The sequence below is a fragment of the Neofelis nebulosa genome, chromosome 2 (assembly GCF_028018385.1).
Source record: "Neofelis nebulosa isolate mNeoNeb1 chromosome 2, mNeoNeb1.pri, whole genome shotgun sequence".
Classification (NCBI taxonomy): Eukaryota; Metazoa; Chordata; class Mammalia; order Carnivora; family Felidae; genus Neofelis; species Neofelis nebulosa.
In genome coordinates, this window is record NC_080783.1 from 56,747,647 (window position 1) to 56,772,872 (window position 25,226).

At 42.3% G+C, this 25,226-nt stretch overlaps 1 long non-coding RNA gene across 3 annotated transcripts in view; it reads left to right on the forward strand.

The window, feature by feature from the left end:
- The window catches only part of LOC131502376 (uncharacterized), a 60,112-nt gene extending 35,445 nt beyond the window's left edge, over positions 1–24,667 (forward strand). For 2 of the 3 annotated variants that reach the window (XR_009257028.1, XR_009257030.1), the window contains 2 exons: positions 21,177–21,308; positions 24,102–24,667. This is a non-coding gene — a long non-coding RNA (uncharacterized LOC131502376). Of the gene's footprint in view, positions 1–3,029; positions 3,592–21,176; positions 21,309–24,101 lie in introns of those variants that run through there. The other variant, XR_009257031.1, reaches the window with a different exon arrangement.
- Positions 24,668–25,226: the final 559 nt, after the last annotated feature.

Below are 25,226 nucleotides of genomic sequence, written 5' to 3' on the forward strand. Positions count from 1 at the left end.
CCTAGCCCTTTGATTAACTGCAGAGTCCCTCAGCTTCTCAAGGGACTGTAGCAGCCATTGCTTAAATTCAGGTCACAGAAACACTAGAAGCCAGAGTGTAGTTCTTTCTGGCCATCTCTGATAATTTTGATTTATCCCCTAACTTTAGGGTAATGATTGTAGTAGCTGCATGTTGATCTATTTGGTGTAGACTGTTACCACGACCACCACCCAGCTCCCACCCCCAACCCCAACACCATCCTTTCAGCTTCATGTCTTTCTTGTTTCTTGACCCCAAAGTGACTGCATGAGTGCTAGAAGTCTCCTTTTGACACCTCTTGTCCTCCCAACCCTATTATGTGGGTTGGCCAATGGATCTGAATTCTAACAGGTACATGCATGGTCTGCAAAAGAATGGCTTTAAGCTTCTTAGCGGCAAAACTTTGACAGTATCGTGCCTTTGAGAATGTCCATGAAGTCTTCTGGGCCTAGTTTGTCTGTGATATTTATAGTTTTCAAGGGCTGTGGCTATGTTTGTTTGTGCAGTGCCTAATGTATCGGAATCTTTCATTATTATCTCTTGGTGCTTTTGAAATTAGTTTTTGCACTTATTGAAGGATGGGCAAATCCGTAAACAAAGAGAAGTGGTTGGGATGTCATAGCTGTTTTATAAAAGGTATCCATGACAAGGCTAATTGATTCAGGGGACTTCGTTTTCAATAAAGGAACAGAGATTAGTTTACTGTCGATCTTAATTATTCCATCCATCAACCATTTGTTGCCCGGGGCAACTGGCATCATCTTTGCTGCTTGCTAATTTTAGCTCATTTTACTTAGTGAGGCTTGGTTCTTTTGTTTCATTTTTGTGGATTTGGATGAGGAAAGAAGGACCTGACATTTCTATGGGTGAAATTCTAAGCTGTGCTATGCTGAATTCACCAACAGACGACATTTCTGTTTTTAAGCACTTGATTGAAATTCATATACTGTAGGTGTTTGTGGATGTATGTGCAGATGTACAGATGAACCCATAAATAAACGTAAATAACATGAACCTGTAAGTGAACATCATCTAACCTACTTGCAAACAAGCCAAAAGTGAAGAGAAAACATAATTACCATCGCCAGAGGATATTTGGTCAAAGTCTCAAAAGAGTACTGAAGTTCTGGCTCTTGGAATTTAAATACGCCTAGTGTTCTCTAGTTATTATTTTTAAATTAGTTTTTGGTTTTGTTCTGCTGAACCCCAAGTACTATTTCACCATCCTGCACATCTCCCCAATGGATTCTGTTCCTTCATGTACCCTTGCTCTGTCTGCCTCTGCATTGCACTCTCTTTCTGGACTGCTTTGAATATGTGCAATTTGGATAGAAGGGCATTCTACCTGGATCCATAATGGAAGGAAGAGAAGCAAAAGACAGGAATTTGCACAGATAAGACAAAATAAAATGCTTTTAGAAAAAGAGCAATTTTGGGCGCCTGGGTGGCTCAGTTAGTTAAGTGACCAAATTTGGCTCAGGTCATGATCTCATGCTTCATGAGTTCGAGCCCTGCGTCAGGCTCTGTGCTGAGAGCTCAGAGCCTGGAGTCTTCTTCGGATTCTGTGTCTCTGTCTCTTTCTGCCCACCCCTCCTCATGCTCTGTCTGTCTCTCTCTCAAAAATAAATATTTAAAAAAAGAAAAAAAAAAGAAAAAGAACAACTACACGGCTAAAAATGCTGTGCACATATATTGTGAATGCAACATCATAAAACTTGTTTAAATACTGCATTTAGATTTTCATTTGTCCGGAAGGTAACTTGACTTATTTGGAGTTTTATGTTGGGGCTCAGTCACAACTGCTTGGTACCTGCTATTCCTTCTCATTGTTTTACATTCTCATCATATGACTATACTGGGTAAATGCAATCATACCTATGCAGTTTTCTAGGATAACCAGATGAAATTCATAACAACCTAATCCAACACATTTAACTGATTTCTCTTCCCTTTTTTGCAGCATAGCAGTTAGCATAATAGTCCCCAGGTCACATAAACAGCTCCTGTCTTTTTGTCAGATATCCTGTTTGCAAGGAACAGAAATCCACTTAAGGAAGGTTAAGTCAAAGTAGTGCTGATTAAAATGGTATAGCGTTAATCTCATGGAACCCAGTTATGGGAAACGTAGCTGGGCTTTTTGGGAACTAGAAAGCCATCAGGAAGCCACTCTCAATCTTTCTGGCTCTCTATTTGGGCCTAAATATTTTTGCATCTATGCTTTCCTTTTATGCTATTCTCTTCTGTGGTGGACAAGCTTTCTTAGCAAGACTCTCAGGTTTTTCTCCTTCAAAATTTATGCGTGCACAGAGTCTGGCCACCACTTGTGATGATCTCATGATTTCAGGCCTAAGACCATCAAATGGACTCTCACTGACTTTTCATTTCTCCTCTTCAAAAAAATTTTTTTAATGTTTATTTATTTTTGACAGAGAGAGAGAGCGTGAGTGGAGGAGGGGGGAGGGACAAAGAGGGAGACAAAGAATCCGAAGCAGGCTCCAGGCTCTGAGCTGTCGGCACAGAGCCCAACGCGGAGCTGGAACTCAGGAACTGTGAGATCATGAGCTACCCTGGCATCCTTATTTCTCCTCTTCAAATGAGGGATAATTATTGATCTGTTCCAGCAGACTAATGCTTCATGAAGGCAGGAGTCATAACTGTTTTGCTCATCAGTGTATTCTCATTGCCTAGCACAGTTTATGACATGTGAACTGGTGAGTAAATCTTAACTCCAATATCTGGATCTCCTGATGTTGTCTCCTATATTTTCATCTGTTGTCTCCTATATTTTCTGTTGTCTTCGATATTTTCATCTCTTGGGTTAACTAAATGGTCTCCTATTGAGTGCTGAACATGGCATATGAAAAATTGAAGAGATCATTTGGAGTCCTGGATATTATCATTCCCCAGAGAGGATATACTTTCGCTGCTGATGCTTGGACAAAACTAACAGGATAGAGGCTAATTACCTTAATCCAATTTGAGATTGAGCTAATTCAAATTTGTGTTTCAGTCTTTACAGAGACTGTTTCTAGTTATTGGTTCACCACCTCCTCGGAAGCTTCCTGGGTATAATCTGAAACCAGCTCCCTTATGCTGAGGGCAGAGAGAGGGGGAAGAAAGAAGCAGACCACTCCAGACTGGTAGGTGGCAGGTTCAAATAAGAAGAGAACTTATGAGGCTCGTCTCGGTGGCTGCAAGAGGAGTGCATCTCCACACCTCTCTGCCCAATCTGAAAAGTTTATGCCGAAGCCTTAACTGGGTTCTGTCATGTAGACTATCCAGATGGTCTCAACACCACATCACTGTCTCAAGGCTGTATCCTTGGGGAAGCTTCTGAGAATGGGGAAGGCAGCAGTGGGTACATTCTAAGGACCAGGTGGGGGGTAAGGAGCCTCTGAATGCCCAGATCCAGCTCAGGGGACACATGGTGGGCATGTGCTCTTGAGGATCTCCCCCAGTACTAGTAAGCTCTTATTCTTAGGGTGTCATCCTTCAGTGATTCCAGTGGAAAGTTTAGGGGTGTTTCCAGGACCCTTATTCTTGGTGGGCCCGGAACTCTGATGTGTGTGTGTGTGTGTGTGTGTGTGTGTGTGTGTGTGTGTGTCAGTAGCAGAAAACTGAAAGCAGAAAGCTCTTCTCAGCTTTCCAGTCTCTTGGCCACTATTTAAAATGTCTCACGGAGAGGGGCGCCTGGGTGGCGCAGTCGGTTAAGCGTCCGACTTCAGCCAGGTCACGATCTCGCGGTCTGTGAGTTCGAGCCCCGCGTCAGGCTCTGGGCTGATGGCTCGGAGCCTGGAGCCTGTTTCTGATTCTGTGTCTCCCTCTCTCTCTGCCCCTCCCCCGTTCATGCTCTGTCTCTCTCTGTCCCAAAAATAAATAAAAAATGTTGAAAAAAAATTTAAAAAAAAAATAAATAAAATGTCTCACGGAGAAAAGTGTTATTGAATGTCAGGCTAATGTGTGCGTGCTTTCTTTTCCTGCTCTCTAGGATCTTAGATCTCAGGTCTTGCTACCTTGGTGGCTATTTTACTTTAATTTTTTTGGTTTAATATTTTATTTTATTTTATTTTATGTCTTAATTTTTTGAGACAGAGAGAGAGAGTGGGAGCAAGCACATACAAGCAGGGGAGGGGCAGAGAGAGAGAGGAAGAAAGAGAATCCCAAGCAGGATCTGCACTGTTAGCGTGGAGCCTGATGCAGGGCTAGATCCCATGGACCATGGGATCAGGACCTGACTAGAAGAAATCAAGAGTCAGAGACTCAACTGATTGGGCCACCCAGGTGCCCCATGGTTTGGTATTTTAACTTGTTTGGCTGTTCTTGGTGAGAGAGTTGGTTAGATACAAGTCTGTTCTATCATAGCCAGAAGTGGAAAGCAAATATTGAGTAAATGAATAATATATCCTAGAGAAGGAATCTGATGGGCCTATCTTGGATTAGAAGTTTCCATTCATTTAATCAACTGTGGCCAGAGGGGAGCGATAATGTAGGACTCAGAGAGCACCATTGCTCCCAGCCAGCCGGCTGACCCAGGGAGGAGTGGGACAGGGCACTATTGTCAAAGATGTCTGCCTCAGTGATCATCATCATCATCATCACTCTTATTAATTAATGCCTCATTTTTTACACTTTATGATTTATAAAACTCTGCAATCTGGATTTTCTCCTCTGCTTTCATTACTCTAGGGTCTGTCATTGGTATCTATGTTAACATTCACTCTAATACTCTACAGCATGTATCTTCCCTCATTTTTACCACTGTCATCAACAACCCCCCTAAAACTGAGTGTTATGGATCTTATAAAGACCAGTTTTCCATTGTTCCCAGCATTGTCTCTTTCCTCTTGCCTCTCCCACCCCCAAACTTCCTGATGCCCCAGGGCTGGGATAGCCCGTGTTTGGTCATTATACCACTTCTCTCTCTGTCCTCTTCAACACTTTCCACTCCTTGTGTGCTGAGCTCCTGAACAGCTAATATGTGTTTCTGTGCCTCAAGCCAAGTATCCAAGAGGGCTGGAGGGTTTGAGGACAATGCATGATAACTGAATAGCAGGGCAGAAAGAAGGACCAATGACAATATAAGTTTCAATATAAATTTAGTAAGAGCCCCACCAGTTACCTCTCTTACCTAGAATATATTGAACAAAGACTCTAAATAAAAATACCTAGGCGAACTTGTGGGTTGATGGGAACATATCCATTTTTGCTTGACTGACAGGTTAGAAACAAGCAATAACTCTGGGGAAGAGGTGCTTCATTGGGGGAAAAGAGGAGGAAGGCAATGAGTAAAAAAACCCAACTTTTTGTTTTTGTTTGTTTGTTTGTTTTCTATTTTGCATCATCAGTTTTGGTTTGGCTTATCTGAGTCTGGACAAATTGAAGCTATATTCCACAATACTTTTTTTCCTATATGGCTTCTTAAATTGGTCACTTAAACATAGCAACAACATTATCATTATCATAAGAACTAACACCTACTGAGAACTTACCATGTTCTCAATGTGCATTATCACTCAATTCTTACTACAACTTTATGACGTAGGCATTATCACTGACATGTTTATAGATGACCAATCTGATGTTAGAAAGGGTGAGTAATTTTCCCAAAATTACATAAAGCTTAGAAAGTGGCCAATATTTGAATTCTGGGGCCCTGACTTCAGAACCCTCACTTTGCTGCACTATGTACATATAATACAGATTTAAATGTTTACTTTTTTGAATTTCCACATAGTAAGAAAAATACATGGGAGAGTACAATTTTCTGTAGGAAAGGGGCTATACAGTAAAAGGTTAAATTAGTATTTCTGCATTTGAGTATTTACTAAACTGCTGTAACAAAATGCAATGTTCAGTCAAAATAGATGATAGATGTCAATCTCTATTTCATACAATAGCCTACGGGAAGGCAGGGGTCCAGTATCATCTGGGGATTGAGACTCTACTCTCCTGTTACTTCTGTTCCCAAAGTGTTGCTCATGTCTGCCTGGTTGAAGCTGGCATCGTGTCCACATCCTAGCAATGGGAAGGGGAGAGAGAAGGGTGTATATTCAGACTTCTTAAAATGCCAAGAGCTGGAAGTTGCACACATCCCTTCTGCTCATGTCCTGTTTGTAAGAACTTAGTCATGTGACTACACATAGCTGCAAAGGAGGCTGAGAGATATAGTCTCTATCTGGTTGGGTTTGTGCCTGGCCAGAACCTAATAGGGCATCTACCTCTAAAAGGGAGAAGGAGAAGATAAATACTGGGGGACAGTCTGGCTGATTTCTCTGACTGATTTCCAAACTAGTAACACAAATGATGATATATTTATGAGTTTGGAATTTTTAAAGTTAGCTGGCATTGGTTATAAGTGATTCTTTTCGGGGTGCCAGGGTGGCTCAGTTGGTTAGGTGTCCGACTTCAGCTCAGGTCATGATCTCGCAGTTCGTGAGTTCGAGCCCCACGTCGGGCTCTGTGCTGACAGCTCGGAGCCTGGAGCCTACTTCAGATTCTGTGTCTCCATCTCTCTCTGCCCTTCTGCTCACGCTCTGTCTCTCAAAAATAAATAAATGTTAAAAAAAAAAACTTAAAAAAAATAAGTGATTATTTTCCTTATTTTAGATAAGACTATCCAGTCTTGGATACAATCAAGATAATCTGTATAATACTCTAACTCAAAGCAAATTCCATAGTCTAAATTATATTAAAACCAGAAGAGATTACAGGCCATTGTTTTACTGCAAAAGAGATTATAAATACCATTAAGATAAGCTTCACTTTATAACTAAAGGATATTTATGGGCGCACTTGTATAGGGCAACTGACTAGATATTTGGAAACAGCTTACAGGGATTAATTATAAACATGCTATCCCTTCTCTATTTGATTTGTAAAATAAGATTGATGGGTGTACACGCAGAACAAAAGGGGATTTAATAACAGAGATCAGCCTCACACCAAGTAGGCGGTCTGATTTAAAACAAACACAGCACATCAACAAGCTCATGACTCTTAAGCCTCTAGGCTTGATTAGCATCTTTGGGTAAATTAAGATTTCTTAAGCCCCCTGTGGGGGCCCAGTCACCTGAGTGACTCACAGCCCAGGCAAGATGATGACATCTAGGACTGCAGTTTTTATTTCCAAAGAATGTTTGCTTTGGAAATTTCTGTGCGTGGGTGTTTATGAAAATTCACCATTTTCACATATCCCACGTATCATGTAAAAGGAAATGCCCTTTTGGGTGCAGTGAGCCCACGAGTTACTGCCACTTCCCATTATTTGGTGTAGCTTGGTCTCTGAAGTCAGGGCTTGTTTGTTTTGGAGTTGCACATTCTCTTTTTTCTCACACAGTTTCATGGTCTTGCTTGCTTGAAGCGATCGTTAGTTTTAGTTCATGGACCAGGAAGGAGCTTCTCCAGGGATGGGCACTCAAATCATAGAACATGAAGCTATAAACATCTCCCATAGCACAGTCCAGCAATGGATGGACAGACGAGAGAACTGAGCCCTGGGAGGTTAGGGGCTTCATCATGGTTTCCTGGCTACCGCGGGACATTTGGGTCCAGGACCTATGTCCCTAGACTCCTAACCTAGTGCTCTTTGATGCCCATTGGCATTTATTAATTGTGAATCTTAGGCAATTTGGGAATTTAATAAAAGTTCTCTGAAGTCCTATCTCTTTGTTTAAAATCCATTTTAGAGTCTAACAATGTTTGGATTCTCTAGCAAATTAGGCATTTCCTGGCACAGGTAGAGTCTGTCCCAAGGGCCAGGAAGGTCTCACCTTGACCTACTAAGATTTTGTCCAAATCTTATCTATATCCAGTCGTTGTAATTGTGTGTATGTATGTTCAGCACATTAATTTGTTAATGCTAAGCATTAGAATAGCCTCAGTTTTTGGAACTATTTTGCATAATAATTTTGTTTTAATAAAATAGGAGTCTGGACAATTGAATGCTGTGGGGGGGGTCTCATGATAATATATATATATATATATATATATATATATATATATATATTTACATTTTTTCATTTTTGAGAGACAGAGAGAGACAGAGCATGAGCTGGGGAGGGGCAGACAGAGAGGGAGGCACAGAACCTGAAGCCGGCTCCAGGTTCTGAGCTGTCAGCACAGAGCCCGATGCGGGGCTCGAATACACAAACCGTGGGATCATGACCTGAGCTGAAGTCAGACGCTTAACTGACTAAGCCATCCAGGCGCCCAGGGGTCTTACGCTTTTTAAGAGATGTTTGGGGTGTTGCCATGTGTAGGCACAGAGTTAAAGCTGAGCAAACATTCGTTGAACTGAGTTTGAGTTGAGTTTGAATCAGAGAATTAAACCTCTACTTGATTGCTTTGCTGTTGATTTCATTTCTGGTGAAAATCAGCAGAGTCTAGCAGAAAGGGCATAGGAACTGATGTGAGGACATTGACACCCAGCACTGACTCTGTTTGTGAGTTGTGTGGCCCTCAGGCAGTCATTTACGCTTCCAAACCTCAGTTTTCTCACCTGCGATGTGGGGAGAAGATCACTTACTTCATAGCAGGGCTGTGAGGCAAGGTTATGTCTTCAAGTGAGATGATATTTGTGAAAGTCTTTTAACTTGGGAGGCACCATTCAAATGTGAAGCACATTGGTTTTTGTTATTGTTGTAGTAGCTTTATTGCTGTATCAGTTCATTTGTAGTTGATTTCCAGTTTAGTGGCTGTGTTCTCGTATGTTAGGTTTTTGCATGCTAGATGGAAACAGTGTCGGGCTGATTATAAGGAAGTGTTTGGCCCATACATTCAGATGGGGACCTGAGAACCAGACATCCAGCAGCACACCAGCAGATCCAGAATATCTTTGTCAATTGATGGGATACCTTCTTTGGGTACCCCCCAACCTGCTGGGGGAGGCCACTCAGCAGCTTCAGATCTCCCCAGGAAGTAAGCAAGGATGAGCTGTATCTGACCAGCAACACACTCCTCTGGTCTCTAGGGTATTTGTTCTCTGCAAATCGCCTTCATCTCCTGAAGTCTACAAGGCCATAGTAAGGTGGCCAAGAAGGCAAATACTGTCTTTGAGCAGTCACAGGAAGTCTCTGAGCAGTCACAGGGACTTCCCTGTCTTCTGCACATGCATGACATTGCCAGTATGAAACCCTCATCTTGCCTTGGTTTTGTCTTATTGTCTTCTTCCTCCTCTCCTCTCCTTCTCATCCTCCCCTTCCACTTCCCCTTCCCCTTTCTCGCCTTCTTCTTCTCCTTTTTCTTCTCTTCCTCCCCCTTTTCTCCTCCTCCTCCCCTTCTTCCCCCTCCCCCTCCTCCTCTTCCTCCTCTTTCTCCTCCTCCTTCTCTTCCTCCCCCTCCCCCTCCTCTTCTCCTTCCTCCTTCTCCTTCTTCTTCTCCTCCTCTGCCTCTTCTTCCTTCTTTGCTTTCTTCTGGTAATGAAATCCTACAAACACAAAAATCTGGGAACTTTTGTCCCAGACATAAAATGCTGCTTCTAATAGTTATTCACTTCCTTCTTGGAGCTCTACCTTTGTGAAGATTTTTATGTTGCTTCTGCTGATCAAGATGGGGAGAAAATCTTAGCAGAGGCCTGGCAAGGAAACTGCACATGCAGAAGTTTGTAGGTCATTAAGTCCTTGGAAATCCAAGTACCTGAGGGATTCATTTTGTGAGGCACTGAGACAGGAGAGGGCAAAGGGTCAAACAGGTTGGCCTTGTAAGCCAATGGCAGGAGTTTGTGGGTGTCCCAGTGGGCAGTAGGGAGCCACAGAAGTGTGTTAAGCAAAAGAATGACATGACAAGATCAGGTTTGTATTTGACCCCCCTACTCCTTCGCTTGGAACCTTTGCTTGGAGGGCCACAGAGCTCCTGTGTCTCTGCATGTGGGAACCAGAGAAGTGATATCTGAAGGCTTATGTTCCAGAAGAATAGACTAGTGGAAAAGAAGGGTAAGTGATTTCCTCCATAGGGAGAAATAATAAAGAGGTACATTATTTTTGGCTTTATGGCAGCAGAGAAGATTAAGTACTCTGAAGTCAGAAGTGTTTGTTGTCAGGGCCCGGTGTGAGGGGGCCATGCCCAAAAGTCTTCCACAACCTTACCATGGTCACATACATGCTGCTCCCACTGACTGGGGCCTACACACTGTTTGAACAAGTTCAATTTTTTTTTTTTAAATTTGAGAGAGAGAGAGCAGGGGAGAAGGCAGAGGGAGAGAGAGGGGGTGAGTAGAGAGAGCAGGAGAGAGGGCAGAGGGAGAGAGAGGGAGAGAGAGAGAGAGAGAGAGAGAGAGAGAGAGAGAGAGAGAATCTTTAGTAGGCTCCACGCTCACTGTGCAGCCCAACATGGGGCTGGATCCCATGACCCTGGGATCATGACCTGAGCCGAAATCAAGAGTCTGGATGTTCAACTGACTGAGCCAGCCAGGTGCCCCAGAACAAGTTCGACTCTGATCAGCCCTGACCAGATCCATCTCCAGCCAGCCTGTACTTTCTCTGGTTTGGAAGGAATAGAGCACAGCAAGCTAACTTCCATTGGAGCAAAGTTGTCCCTAAAATTAAAGGAAATTATACTAAGGTGGCATGGTTACCAAGAGAAATCACTGTGTGATCAGAAGTTGTCCTACCTCGTAGGTCAACATTCTTGGCCTCTCAAGACAGACACAGCTTTGGGCACAGAATAGAGTTTGCTGGTTTACATGTGGGCATGTTGGTAATTCTGTAACAAACCTGAGTCACCAAGACCCATCCTGAAAATTATCATGTGAACAGGCTCTGTGTAATTCGAGGCACAAACTCCACAAGAAATGGGGTGATTTGAACTACTCTTTGACAAACTTATTTAATACAATTAGGATATTTTGACAAACTATACCATGAGGGAATTAAGATCTTAACCTACAAATTGGAGTAGGACTGGAAGGAGCCAAAGATGTCCTTGAATGATTTTACAATTTTGCCCGGGTCTGGCCCTGGTCTCTTCTATCCTGAGAACAATTGGGAAGCAGCTTTCCTTTTGGAAAACCAGACATGAGGTAGGGGTGTGCGTGCATGCGTGTGTGTGTGTGTGTGTGTGTGTGTGTCCCTTTTCCTCTCTGACTGATTTCACCCAGAACACAGGGACTGCTTTTGTCACACACAGTTAGTAAAAAGACAGAGCAGTGCCTAGTCTGCAGGGCTGGCCGATTGGTGTGCTATACTGTCTCAAGAATTACTTTCAATTTTCATTTCTTCAAAGAGCAGCCTAGGACCCAAAGTGAGAGTGACAGAGAGACCGGGAACTTCTCTCGCTTTCGGGGGTGTCCACTGGCAACAGAATGACCTGCCTTTTAAGCAAATCAGCTAATGCTTTGACATGATAGGCTGGCATCTGTGAGGGATGCATGGAGGACATTCTCATATTGATGGAAGATGAGCTCAGAAGGCTGCTAAAGTCCCCTCTAATTGTAGGGTTCTGCACTCTGGGGAAAGAGGGGGGCAGGGAGATGAGATGGGAGGGAGGGGGGAGGAGAAGGATGAGGAGGGAGAGGGAGAGAGAAACAATTACTTCCTGTCCTAACTGTGAATATGCCAGTTGAAGTGTAGAGAGATTATCATTGCAACTGTTGTGTGAAGCCTGACTTAATTTCCTTTTGATTTTTTCTTTCCCCCTCCCTCTATTTTGTCCTTTTCTTCTCTCAGTTTGCTGCTGGTACTGCTTCTCCTTTTACTTCTCATTTTCCTTTCAGAAGAAACTGGTAAATAGAAGTTTTTCCCAATCTAGTACAATGCTACTGGGAAAAAAAAATCAAGAGTTTATTTTATCTGGGGATTTTGGAAACACTGACTCTAATAGAAACCATGAGAATGTGTGGCAGAACAGAATTGTAAAACGTTCAGTCAGTTACACAAGTATTTTAAAACGGATGGTTCTGAGGGGTGATTTGATTAGGTAAATTACCCTTGTAAAAGAGTAACTTAATCTGTGAGACACTCCCCCAGCAGAAAATTCATACTGCCCTGGTTTAAAATAATTTCTTCACAAATTGCACTTAAAAATAATTGGAAATTTTAAAAAAGCAAATCTAATTTTTCAATAAAAAATCAACTTTTAAAATTCCTCCCTGGTGGTCCAGTATTATTAAATATTCTTCTGGATTTTTTTTATCTTGCTTTATTGGAAGGAGAAAAACAATTATCTGTAAACGTAATTTTTAATGCATGGTAATAAAAATAAATGGCATAGTTCTGCCGCAGTTCACCTAAATCTTCTTCCCTGGTGGTCTAGTGGTATTAAATAATCGGTACCACATGTATTCATCATTTGCTGACAGCAAAAGAAAAACTTTGGCATTTTATTGTCTAAAGAAACAGGCATGATGTTATTTAGGCTTCTGGGGTGACTTTGCTGATGGTCTGTGAAGAAAACATTTTCCTTGCTGGTTGGGGCTGTGCTTTTTGTTAATTTACATGGCAATTAGTACAGAACCAGAGACAGGCACTCTTTACAAGGTTGACTTGAGTTCTTCTTGCAGGTTGCCCTGAGAATTTTCTAGCTCTTTTTCTGCATTAACTGGGGCAATGAAAATGTATTATATATGGTTAACTCTGTGTTAGGTGGTAAACTATTGCAATTGGGTAGAGCCAGAAAATGGGTGTTGGAAAAGGTACAGTTTTCTTTGCACTGGTGTTGAAGGTGAATTGTTAGCAATCAATCTCAGGAGAACACCTCAACTCTGGTTCCTTGCACCTACTCCCTTAACTTGGATGAGGCTGAATTCATTGCTCCTTATTTCAAACTTGAAAATTGATTAATATTTCTGCAGTGTGTATCAGAAACGATGCCTTGTTTGCTTTTATGAAAAAAGATAGACTTATAAAAGCTAAGGTAAGAAAGTAAAGTCAGTGCCCTTCCTGGTATATGTAATAAATACGGTGGTTGTCTGGAGCACCAGAAAACACATTGGTTGTCTGAAGTTCCCAGGTGTGATCTGTGCGTCAGGTTTTAGAAGGTACGATGAAAGACAAAGCGATCTCATTTGCACATCTATTCATTTATACATATTTATTGCAAAAGCAATAATGTGACTTCTCCCTTAGAAATACGTACCTTACATAACTGAAGTGATAGGTAAAAAGTAGAGGCATGATGGTTATGGATATTGCTAGGTGTAATGAGGCAATTTTGTTCCCCGATGCATCAATAGAGAGAAAATGGAGGTCCCATACCAGTGTGTCTTCTATTGTTATTTCTGATGAGGCAGCACCATGTCAGAGCAATAAACTTCCAGACAGTGTTGAGTTCAAATCCTACCACCATGCCTCATTAGCTGTGTTGTATCAAAAAACTTAATTAAAATGCTTAAGCCTTAACCTCTTCTCTTATAAAATAAGAACACCTTACTGGGCTCTATAAGGATTGAGTGATCTCTTAGGAGAATGGCTAGCACATGGTAAGTGTTCAGTATTTTCTAGCTTAAAAAAAGAAAAAGAAATTTACAAAGTGAATTACCACTTTTCATGTTTTGGGGGGAATTTGTTCCCTTGAATTAAAAAAATTCTTCTCCGGGGGCACCTGTGTGGCTCAGTCGGTTAAGCGTCCGACTTCAGCTCAGGTCATGATCTCACGGTCTATGAGTTCAAGCCCTGTATTGGGCTCTGTGCTGACAGCTCAGAGCCTGGAGCCTGCTTCGGATTCTGTGTCTCCCTCTCTCTCTGACCCTCCCCCATTCATGCTCTGTCTCTCTCTGTCTCAAAAATAAATAAACATTAAAAAAAATTAAAAAAAATTCTTCTCCAAAACTACTCAATCTTGGGTCATTCCACAAAAATGAGATCTTTTTTAAAAGGGAGATAACAACCTTATAAATTCATAACCCTATATGGCTCCAAATCTAGAAAAAGCATCACTCCCCAAGCCCATTTTCCTTAGAAGCTCCCCAAACTGCCTTCAGAGCTGTTTTATTTGGACTGCCTTAAGCCCTAGAAAGGGCAGAATGTGAACATTCGATGTTGTCCCAAATGTCCAGAACTTGCCATACTCCAAAGAGTCTATAAACAAGAAGTACTTGTTAGATTGTCATGAGATGCAACTTTGATTTCACTGTTTCAGGAAGGTATGATGATAACTCAAGGAATTCAAACCAAAGTTGCACAACAGATTTCACTTTACCAGAGTCTCAACACTTTCCCGTCCCTGAATTGGACATGGTATGTGTGGGGGTGCATCTTCTCGAGAAGTCCAAGCATGTGAGCCGTAGACATTTTCTCTCCTCAAAGGGTTTCTCCCACACCAGCGGTATAAAACAATTAATTTTGACTCTGATAGAAATCTCCAGTTTGTAATTGAAAACATGTGTGCTGGGATTGTGGCGTTGTTGCTGCCAAGCTGTGTGTGGCAGGAGTGAATCTCCGCTGAGCTCCAAAACATTCCTGATTTTATGACAAGTCTCTCCATTGGAGTCCTTATTAGTAGGTTTTATGTAGGTGGCTTTTTCGTGATCGGCTGGAGAGGAGAAAACTTTTTGTAAAAGCTTGGAAAGCTGCATTAAAGCCTTGGAGGAAACAGGTTTTAATTTTGTGGTGTTTTGATTTTAGGTGATACTTGATGCTGTGGTTTTACCTTTCAACGTCTCCCTTCATCGATGCTAGCAGCATCCCTGCACTTGTGGGGGAAACTCCCTCACAATGTAGCAATTACTGATTTATGTTCCAGTGATGAGAATGTGTTTTATTGTGGTCATAATATTTGTTCAATTTAACTACTATGTACTGGAAAGTATCATAAAAACTTTTCCTCTGATCAAATGTTATGAGACAAAGGATCATAAGCTGCTGTTGATCCATGCACTGTACTCCCATGGTATCTGTGCTCATGCCACCATGAAGAGAGGACAGGCTACGGTCCTGTAAATTTCTGTGTCCTCCTACCCAATCTTAAAGTGAATCCCCAATATAGGTCGTTTGAGCATTTCTGATACGTTCTTGTCATCAGTCGGGCCCCTTTTCAAGACTATCATCTATTCCTTAATAAAAAAGTTGAGAAAGAATCTTCATTTCTCATGGCCAGATCTCAAATTCCCATTAATCTTTCCCCAGACAGTCTCTTTTGGAAGTTGTGAATTCCACTGTGTTTTGCCGTTAACATTTGAACCTTAGGCTCCTATATAGTCTATGATCATTGCTAAAGAAAAGGAAAACACAAAAAAGACCCTTCTTATCTTTTATTTCGATCTATTATTATTAGGGGCAATGTGGAACCTCTACTAAGTAGGCAGGGCTATTCCCTTATGCGAGGTCACCACACAAGTTCTAGGGAAAGGGCTTTATATCTGTCCTCTGTACTGCTACTGACAGAGGAGTCTTCCCTGGTTGGTCTTCTCCAGCAGTTCTCCGTACCCTTTGGAGTCAAGTCTATACACCCTCAGTGATCTAGCCCCTGGTTATGTCTTTATGCCCATCTCTAGGAATGCCCCACCTCACTCTCACCCTCTGTTTTACCCACTACTCTATCCTTCAGTCATAGGAAACGACTTGGATTCTCCAGTGGATTTACCACGTCATGTTCTTCAAGGCCAGCATCTTCTGTGAAGTCTTTCCTGCTGCCCCAATGGGGCATGGAAATGTCATAGCATTTCCATAGCATTCAGTATGGACCAATGGAGCTGGACAGGTGAGGGAATATACTAGATAGTGCAATGGAACCACCACAAGAGGATTCTAGATGCTGATTCTGATCCATTGCAATGTGAAATCAAACAAGAAATGATTTTTTCATGGCTCTTTACATCTCCTGATAGGATGAAAAGAACATTTTTTTGTCTATGCTTTGTTCCCTTTTCCACTGAGGACAGTGCTGACGCCAGCCTGTTTCTCAGCAGACTCTGCCAGAGGAAGTCCCAGGACTGAAGGAGAAGAGTAGAAACTATTTTAACGTGTAGTTGTTGGACAGCCCTTTGTTCCTTTTCCCCTGCAAAATGTGGTGACTTGTGTGGTGGGTATAGCGGAGGACTCCTTCATCGTTTAGCCCCAGGTAAAGGGAGAAGCAGAGATGCAGACAGGGATGGGACATGGTCAGCGGCTGGGGTTCCTCCCAGGGAATAATCTGTATTCATCTTTTGAGACCATGTTGGTATTTCGATTCACAAGTGGAAGAGTTTACAAATTTGACCCCGCTACAGATTTTAAATGCCATTTTTATTGAAACACTAATAATTCATTATACTTTAAAAATGAATCATTGAACTTCTGATAACTTAATTTGTAATCGTTAGGTCTGATAGTCATAGAGGGATTAGGGAAGGGAGTAGGAAGATAGGTTGAGGCAGGGTGGCACTGTGGTAAATCAGTGGGCTCTGGAGACCGGCTGTGTGGCCCTAGGCAAGTTACTTAGTCTCTCTGTGGCTCAGTCTTCTCATCTGTGAAAATGGGGAATAATAAAAGTACCTACCTTACAGAGTTGTTACTGGGAATCATTGTGTCAGTAGTAAAGTGCGCATGTCAGCGCCTGACGCATAGCTTATATCTCCTGAGTACTTGCTATGATATGTTGGTCACTTATTTCTTTTAAAATAGGAGCTGTCAGCTTCGAATACCTCTAAAGAGACAGCAGCCTCGCCTGTTTACTTGCCTTTCTCCCCACTAGACTCTGAGTTCCTTTAGCCATCTTCGTATCCCTAGCCCTTAGCCTGCAGGAGACACCCATAATTATTTCTTGAATGAATTAATGAGCAAATGGTAGTGAGCTACTGCTTCTTCTTTCTTTCTCCTTCATCATGGAAGAATGAAAAAGGAGCGTGAATTCTGCCACGGTGTATGATTACTCTCTGGGGGTTGTCTGACCACAGCAATTAAGAATTCACAAAGATGATTAATCTTACACAGCTGTGCTAGTAAAATAACTTTGATAGGCTCATTGAACGGGAATTTCCCTAAAGGGTCATAGAAGCCATCTCCCTGCTTTTGGGCAGGTGGTTCTAATATAATGCAGAAATGTTAGCTGTGTACTATTTCTAATAAATCTCCAAAAGAGAGAATTACTTATCTTCCTTGATGCTAATATATAATAATTTAGTGGCCTATATCTCTTATATAGGAACTGCATTGGGTAGTTTTAAAGGCATTAAAGATTTAGGTGAGGTACAATGAAAATGGATGTCAGATTTTGGAATGAATTCTCATTCAAGTGGCTGTTTTTCCTACGTTAGAGATTCTTTGAAAATAAAGTGACTAAGTATCAATACTATGTGGCCTACTTGGCATTGTATCTAATGAGAGGTCCGTTGATACACCAAGTGATTTTCCTTTGTGAGGTCTTTATCAAGTGCCTTCTGTGTAGTAGGCATCTGCTTGGGGCCGGGATATAGTAGTGCATACTGTACACATGGTCCCTGTCCTCTTGGAGCTTGTACTCTAATGGTAAAGTTAGAGTCTGAGCAAGCAATTAAGAGGGCACTGAGTGTTTTTAAAGAAGATCTTGGTCAAGGGATCTTTCTGGGGGAGTGACCTTTAAGGAATGAAAAAGGTAGAAATTCACTCAGATGAGGATGGAGAAGTAGGTAGGGGCTAGATCATGCCAGGACTTACAGGTCACGTGTGGTGACTTTGAACCATGTCAGCTTACCTAAGCTGTATCATGTTTCCCAGAAATCCTTTCCTTGTATCGCTCTGGCTTAGTGTAGGTCATAAGAGACATGTAGCAGACTTGGAGGGCGGAAGTGAAGCATAAGCCACACTTTTCGTGTTCTGAAGGTTGGTGCAGGGCTCCATGTGCTATGGCAGGTTGTGTGTTGAGATCTGCCAGCTCACCCCACTGGTGTGGGGCAGCCCCCACCAGATCTCTTCCTTCAGCTTCCTCAAGCGCTGGCCAAGTACGTGTTCAGCTCCATGGCTAAAGTTGAGGTTGGGGTTGGTGAGTGACACATGGGTTCCAGTTTGTCCTCGCAGTTTCCAGTTGTCCTGAGATCCCAGTTCATCCTCAACGTTTCCAATGTGTCCTTGCTCTTGTCCACATCTGGCTGGCCTTCTGATCACCAGTCTGGTTGATCTATGATAACTGCTGGCTCAGAACTGGAAGCAGAGGCAATGGTTAACACAGACTGCTCCATCAGCTCCCACAATTGTGTAGTGTCTACACCCTGTGATGAATCTCTTTCTTTATCATGGTGATTCTTCTTGTTTGATCACATGCCGACTGATACATCATAAGAAGGATTTTGGTGTTTATCCCAAGAGCAATGGTGACTATTGAAAGGTTCTAAGCTGGATCAGAATTTTTTCTATTCTTTCTGCAGCATGAAGACTGGCTTAGAGCAGGGGTGGTTAGGACAAGGACAGATATGAGGAGATCTGTGGATAGAGAATGCCAATGTTAGCCAATAAACAAGTTTGTTTGTTAGTTTGTTTTTTTCTCTCCGTGGCCCAGAATTAGGTTACTTCTCCAGCTATTTCACAATTTGGTAAGTCCCCATGGCTGAGTCTTGAACAAGGAATGAAAATGGATGAGATGTTTGCCTTTTCAATGCTTGGCAACTCTTTATGCTCTCTCTCTTCCCCGATCTGCTAGCCAGAAGCAGAAGACCCAGTAGAGGACTCAAAAGCCCTAGAAGATGGTGGAGCCATAGGATAGCAAGAGTCTGGGTCCCTGGACAACAGTTTGCAACAGGAGGTCCAGCACCAACTCTCATTGAACCTTGCTGGTTGGAGAAATACATTTTTATTGTGTTCAATCACCCAGATTTTGCGCTTGTTTGCTAAAGTAGCAAGCATTATTTAACCTAAGTAATATAGAATGTGGACAATAGATAATCATGGAATAAGGTACTGGCAATGGAAATAGAGATATTTAGAAGGTAGAATTAGTAGTTCCTGGTGGTCGATTAGATGGAGTGGTGTTAGAGAAGGACACATTAATCATTAGACAAGAATGTGTCCAGCGTTCCTAGGTTGAATAGCAGGGTGAATACAGTGAACTAAGTGAACTTGATATTGGCTTGACCAAAAGCTTGTAATGTCTCATGATCCATATGGCATTTTGTGTTGTTTTTTCCTTCTACTTCTTAAAGCATCTCTAAGATTATATTACAAAGTCTTATCTCTATCAATTTCTAATTTTTAGATATAGGGGTCAGCCTGCAAAAGAGGAAAGGTGGTTATCATCGATCTTGCTAGGTCATCTTCCTCATTTTTGTCCTCATCCGGGCCTCTTAATGAAAGACAAAGGTGATATAAAATGAACATCCCCAGGCACATTTTTTTTTGTGTGGGTTTTCATGGATTGCAGTTGCCAAGAGGTGCTGAGGCTGCTTCTCGGGGAAAGATGATTGCTAGCCTCTACTGTCCAACCAATATTTATGTCTTGGAGGATATTGACAATTAAAATGGACAACAGTGATTCTTCATTTCCTCTGGCTTTGGATATCGGCCCCTTGGAGGGGTGTTAATACCTATGGCCAAATGGGAATTTATTGATATCAGTTTTTATAAGTCACCTACCAAATTTGGGTGCAAACCAGTAATCCAGAGGTGGGAGACATAATACACCATCATTAGTCTCTAGATCTACAATCTTCATTTCCTCTGCTTGCCTTCCTTTCCTTTCTCTGGATAACAATGAATTGTTAGGCTGGTCTAAGTGTGCTGATTTGTTCAATCATTCAACCAGTAATCTGTTCCAGGTAATGAACAGAGTACTGGTGATGCAAACCCCAACAGGTCGGAGGTCCTATGTTACAGGAGTTATATTTTAGTGAAATTATAGAAAAATGATTAGGCAGTTTTAGTCCAGAGTGGTAAGGTCTATGGAAACGTGTAGGAAGGAAACCAAACCCAATCTTAAGGAATCAGGAAGGCTTCCAGAGGAGTGGCAGAGAAGGGGTCATGAGGGGAGCGGAGGAAGGAAGGAAACGCTTTTACTAAGGGGAAGTGTGTTGGACGGGAGCAATTTCTTGATCTTACACTGGTGATCTTTGCGAGGCACTGTCCACCACAAGAGAGAGGATTCCTTAGAGCTGCTCTACACTGTTCACAGAAGACTCTGTTTCAAGGAAACTGGGAAATAAGGAATGTCTTCAGCTTGTTCCTCCTTTGGGATTTGTTTGGGGTGTGAGTCTTCCAATATTTTAATCTAAATTTGTCTCTGGTTGTGTGTACACATCTTCCTACTTCTTTTACTCCTTCTAATATCGTCAGACTGCAGAAAAAGACCCCGATGAACTAGATAGGGTAAGGTCCTGGGACTGGATTCAAACATACATTATTTTCATTCTTCTACAAGTGCCTGGTTATGATGTGAGGGAGACAATGCTTAAAAACACAAAGGTAAATGGACCTACAATTTTAGGCACCAACATACAGGGGCAAATGTGCCTGAAAATGATAGTTCAAGAAACATGGCTCCTGATGTATGTATGCAGCTGTGATTGGCAAGAACATGATTGTCAATGTGGGGAAAAGCTGAAGTAACCTGGAATACACAATATATAAAACTTCCCTGGGATCTCCAAGGAATGCTCAGGTGATTCAGATGCAGAGGTCCACGGAACACGATTTTAGAAAATGGTGCTCTAAAGAAAATCAGCTTAAAATGAGAGGTTTAATTTCTTTTTTTCCCCAAAGCTCCATGGAATTGTTTTCCATTCATTTTTGGCTCTTCCTGAAGACATTTCCACATGATGACATAGGGAGAGCACATTTGCAAATCACATTCAGGGTGGTGAGAGATAATGAAATTGAAGTGTCAGCAGTTTGCAAAAGGAAGCTTTCTTTTTTTTCCCCTCCCAAGCCCTGTTATTACCTTATTCGATTTGCACTTTATTTTGAAGCACATATATAGAAATAAGCAAATTATTAATTCAAGCTTGTCTTCAATTTTGTGCTTGGCCTGCAAACCTCTAACATCTCCCCTAGTTCCCCAGGCGGACTGCTGAAGGCTTGGTGATAGGCTGAGGCGGGCATATTCATTATTCAATATGAGCTGCAAGCAATTTGATATTTCATGTGAGCATGTGGCAGAGCTGAGGGCGGCAGGGGGGGAGTGTCATTCAGGGAAACATGGTCTAGGCTACTACCATTTTCATGTTTAGCTGAAGGGTTAACATTAGCTGTGCTCACATGTTTCAAGGATAAGGATAATTCCATCGAGAATCATGGCTGCAACCAGGTGTTTTTGTCTCTGTGACATGTCCTATTTCTCTGTGCAGGGAGCATTTCTTGAGCCAGGCCATATGCTCAGCATCACGGGAGCTTCATGTGTTCCGTCTGGAGCACTGGGAATAATGAGATCCTGAACCGCAAAGGGCAGAGTCCCTGGAAAGCAGCCATACTTGGTGGAGGTGGGGAATGCTCATGGTCCCCAGTTCCTGAGGCCTGGGAAGCAGTTCTATATGATGTCTGCATTGTCTGTCCACACCTCCATTCCCAGGGTGGGCATACACACCGCTTGAAGGAGTCCTGGGCCTTTTAGTCCCCCGTATAGGAGAAATGGGCCCTGCAGTCTTCCTTCTGCACACATCAAAAAATGTCTTTTCTTTTGCTTAAGAAGCTTACCACCACGCTTTAAGATCATAGAGATTTAGAATGGAAAGATCATTAGAGTTCACTTTTTTTTAAATGTTTATTTATTTATTTTGAGAGAGAGAGAGAGAGAGCAAGTGGGGGAGGGGCAGAGAGAGAGGGAGACACAGAATCAGAAGGAGGCTCTGTGACTCGATCTTACCAACTGTGAAATCACGACCTAAGCCAAAATCAAGTCGGATGCTTAACTGACTGAGCTACTCAGGCACCCCAAATTCACTTGTTTTAATGCCCTCATTTTTACCTATGTGCAATCTTGATATTAGAGAGATTAGGTGATTTGTCTGGGGACACACAGCTAGTTAGATATAACCTGGGGACCAGACCCCAGATATCTGGAATCTCAGTTGAGTGCTCTTTCTACTAAGACACCAAATACTTAGAACAGCGCCTAGAACGCAGAGGGAACTAAATTTATGTGTGCCGAGATGAAAGTGTTTTTTGAAAACTCTAATGTTCTCCTGAAATGTTTGGTCCAGCACATGTTCATTTTCTTTTTTTTTTTTAGAAGATATCACAGTTTTTTTTTTTTTTTTTTAAATGTTTTTATTTATTTTTGAGACAGAGAGAGACAGAGCATGAGCAGGGGAGAGGCACAGGGAGAGGGAGACACCGAATCCGAAGCAGGATCCAGGCTCTGAGCTGCCAGCACAGAGCCCGACGTGGGGCTTGAACCCACAGACTGTGAGATCATGACCTGAGCTGAAGTCAGACGCTTAACCGACTGAGCCACCCAGGCGCCCCATACATGTTCATTTTCAAAACCTTTCCACCATGTCGACAAAAGTTCTGAAAAATGCCCGCTGGGCTATCTGAGAGAGCTGGTCTGCAGCTTTTGGAGTTCTGGAGACTGGATGCACACCCTTCCACCACCCAACCCCCTTTCCCTGGTGTTTCGTGGCGGGATGGCTCAGTCTGCCATGGCTGATCTGCTAACTGAGTAATATCAATGGTCACTTTGGGATGAGCACAGTCTGTGTGTTTGGAATAAATAATGAGTAAAATGGTATTGGGTTATCAGGGACAATAACAGTGAAAAAGCCTGGGCTGCCCTCACCCCATTTAGGCACTAAGTGGCTTCCTTAAGCAACAGACCTGCAGCTGATGGTCTCGGCGGCCTCCTTGTGGCCGACTAATGTGCCCGGTTAGTTGACAGACGAGGACACTCAGGGCACAGAGAACAACTGAGGAGTATGGGAGGCGACAGGTTTCAGCTGAGGTGCTGGGCAAATGAGCACAAGGCCCCGTTAGGGCACCTTGTGAAGTTAGAAGTGAAGTTAGAGACATGAAGAGGGATAAATAGGAACATCAGGGCAATGTGAAGAAGCTACTGACCATCTCATTCTGTATTTGCTTTCGCTTTAGTTTGTACACACACATGCGTGTACACACTGTTGAGTTTATGGTCACACTCCAGGTGTGACTTTAAAGTAGTGGTTTTCCCATGTGATCTGGGAAACCTGGAGGTCCTGAGACCTTTCCAGGGAGTCTGTCAGATCAGAACTACTTTCATCGTAACATTAGGATATTACCGGTCTTCCTCACTTTCATTTTCTCAGAGTGTTTTCCAGAACGCACAACATGTGACACACAGCAGATTAAATGTGGGAGGAGGTATGAAAATCTGGTAGTCCTCTATTAGCCCAGGTATTGAAGGGATTTGCAAAGATGCAAAACCATGCCATTATTCTTACTACATTTTGTTTTGCTCTGAAAATGTAGTCATTTTTATATAAAAGTATGTTATTTATATTAACATGTAGTGGCTTTATTATCATTCTGAAACGAATCAACAAACATTTTAGACATTTCTCAGTTTTAATTTCTAATATGGTAAACATCAATGGCTAGAACTCACATAAACAGAAGTTCTCTGGAGTCCTCTGCAATTTTAATAGTCTTTTTTTTTTAAATGTTTATCTTGAGAGAGAGAGAGAACATGTGCTCGAGTGGAGGAGGGGCAGAGAGAAAGGGGGAGAGAGAGAATCCCAAGCAGGCTCCACACTGTCAGTACAGAGCCCCAAACGTGGGACTCCATTTCACAAACCATGAGCTCATGGCCTGAGATGAAATCAATAGTTGAACACTTAATCGACTGAGCCACCTAGGTGCCCCTTGAAGCCTTGTTTTTGATCCATAATGTGTGATCCTTATCGATAACCTACATTGCTAATCAAACCGGGCTTCAAGTGACTTTGGATTCTTTGCGCAATCAAAATCCATTGCTCGAGGTACCAACATCTGCAACTGATGAGGTTATATCAAAAGGATATGCCTGAGTTCAGAATGCAGATCCTCAGTATCATGGAAATTAAGTAGCTTTCAACGATTCTGCTTCGAGGGAGATATGTGTATTAAGAATGTTTAAGTCCTGGCATTTTTGTTAAAACTTGATCTCTTATTACTTTATAGTTTTATCTCACAAAGCTCAAAACCATACTACACATACACCAAGTTGCTATCAAGCAGAGTGCTTATTTGTATACTAAAATAAGACCTTATGTGTTGTCAAATACCTTTTTGATTGGGTAATGTCTTTATTTTGTTTTCAGTGCTCTGTGCTAATCCTCAGAAACGGATACGTACAAGTGAATGCCTTGCTCCACTGAGGTCTCACATCCTCCCATCCCCCACCATGGAGCAGGAAGCCTGTTGGTGCTACTTTTAAAAGGGTGCATTATTTTTGTGTGTGTTCACAGGAACCTGTCTGGTGATTATATTTTAGAACAATTTGCACATTTTCTAGGAAAGAAAAAAATTGGTGTAGTGTTTTGCAAAGCTCTTAGGAAAGAGAAATCTCAGCGTTTCCCATTAGAATCACCTTTCACTAGACTGTGTGGCATCCTTTGCAGGTGAATCACTCAGGGCAGTTTTGGTGGTGCACACAACAGGACTGAAGGGTTAAAAGGCAAATCAGAACTCTGATCGGTGGAGGTTTACCTTTTCTGTCTTCTAGAGATACGGGGTATTGATCTAGTTCTGCTGCAAAGCTCTTTGCTTTATCACTGAATTTTAAACAGAAAGCATCTTGAAGTGCAGAGGCTGGTGAATTACTAGGAGCAGAGGTATTTTCACAAACATCAAGGATAGGCAGGCTTTGGAGTTTGCAATGGCAGGGCCCACGGCTACATCACTGTATTATCTAATGTTAGTGCTTTTTTTTTTTTTTTTTTTTTTTTTTTTTTTTTTTTTTAAATGGGAAACTGCATTGGTTGATAGATTATAAACTGCCTTTCCCACCTATTTACCCCACTTCTCTTGACTTTTCCACTTCTCCATTCCAATCTCTGGTACTTGTGACTTACTTAATGTGTTCCTTTCTGGAGACTCTGGGGAATAATCTCTTTCCTTGACTTTCCCAGCTCTTAGAGACTGCCCACATTCCTGGACTTGTGGCCCTCTCCTTCATTTTCTTTTCTTTTTTTTAAGTTAATTTTTAATGTTTATTTATTTTTGCAAGTGGGGGAAGGGCAGAGAGAGAGGAGACAGAGGATCCCACGCGGGCTTTGACAGCAGGGAGCCCAATACGGGGCTGGAAACCATGAACTGTGAGTCCACAATCTGAGCTGAAGTTGAAGGTTCAACCAACTGAGATGCTCAGGTGCGCCCACCCCTGCCCCCCTTCATTTTCAGTCACAATGTTGCATCTCTCAGCTCATCTTCTCTGATCATACTCC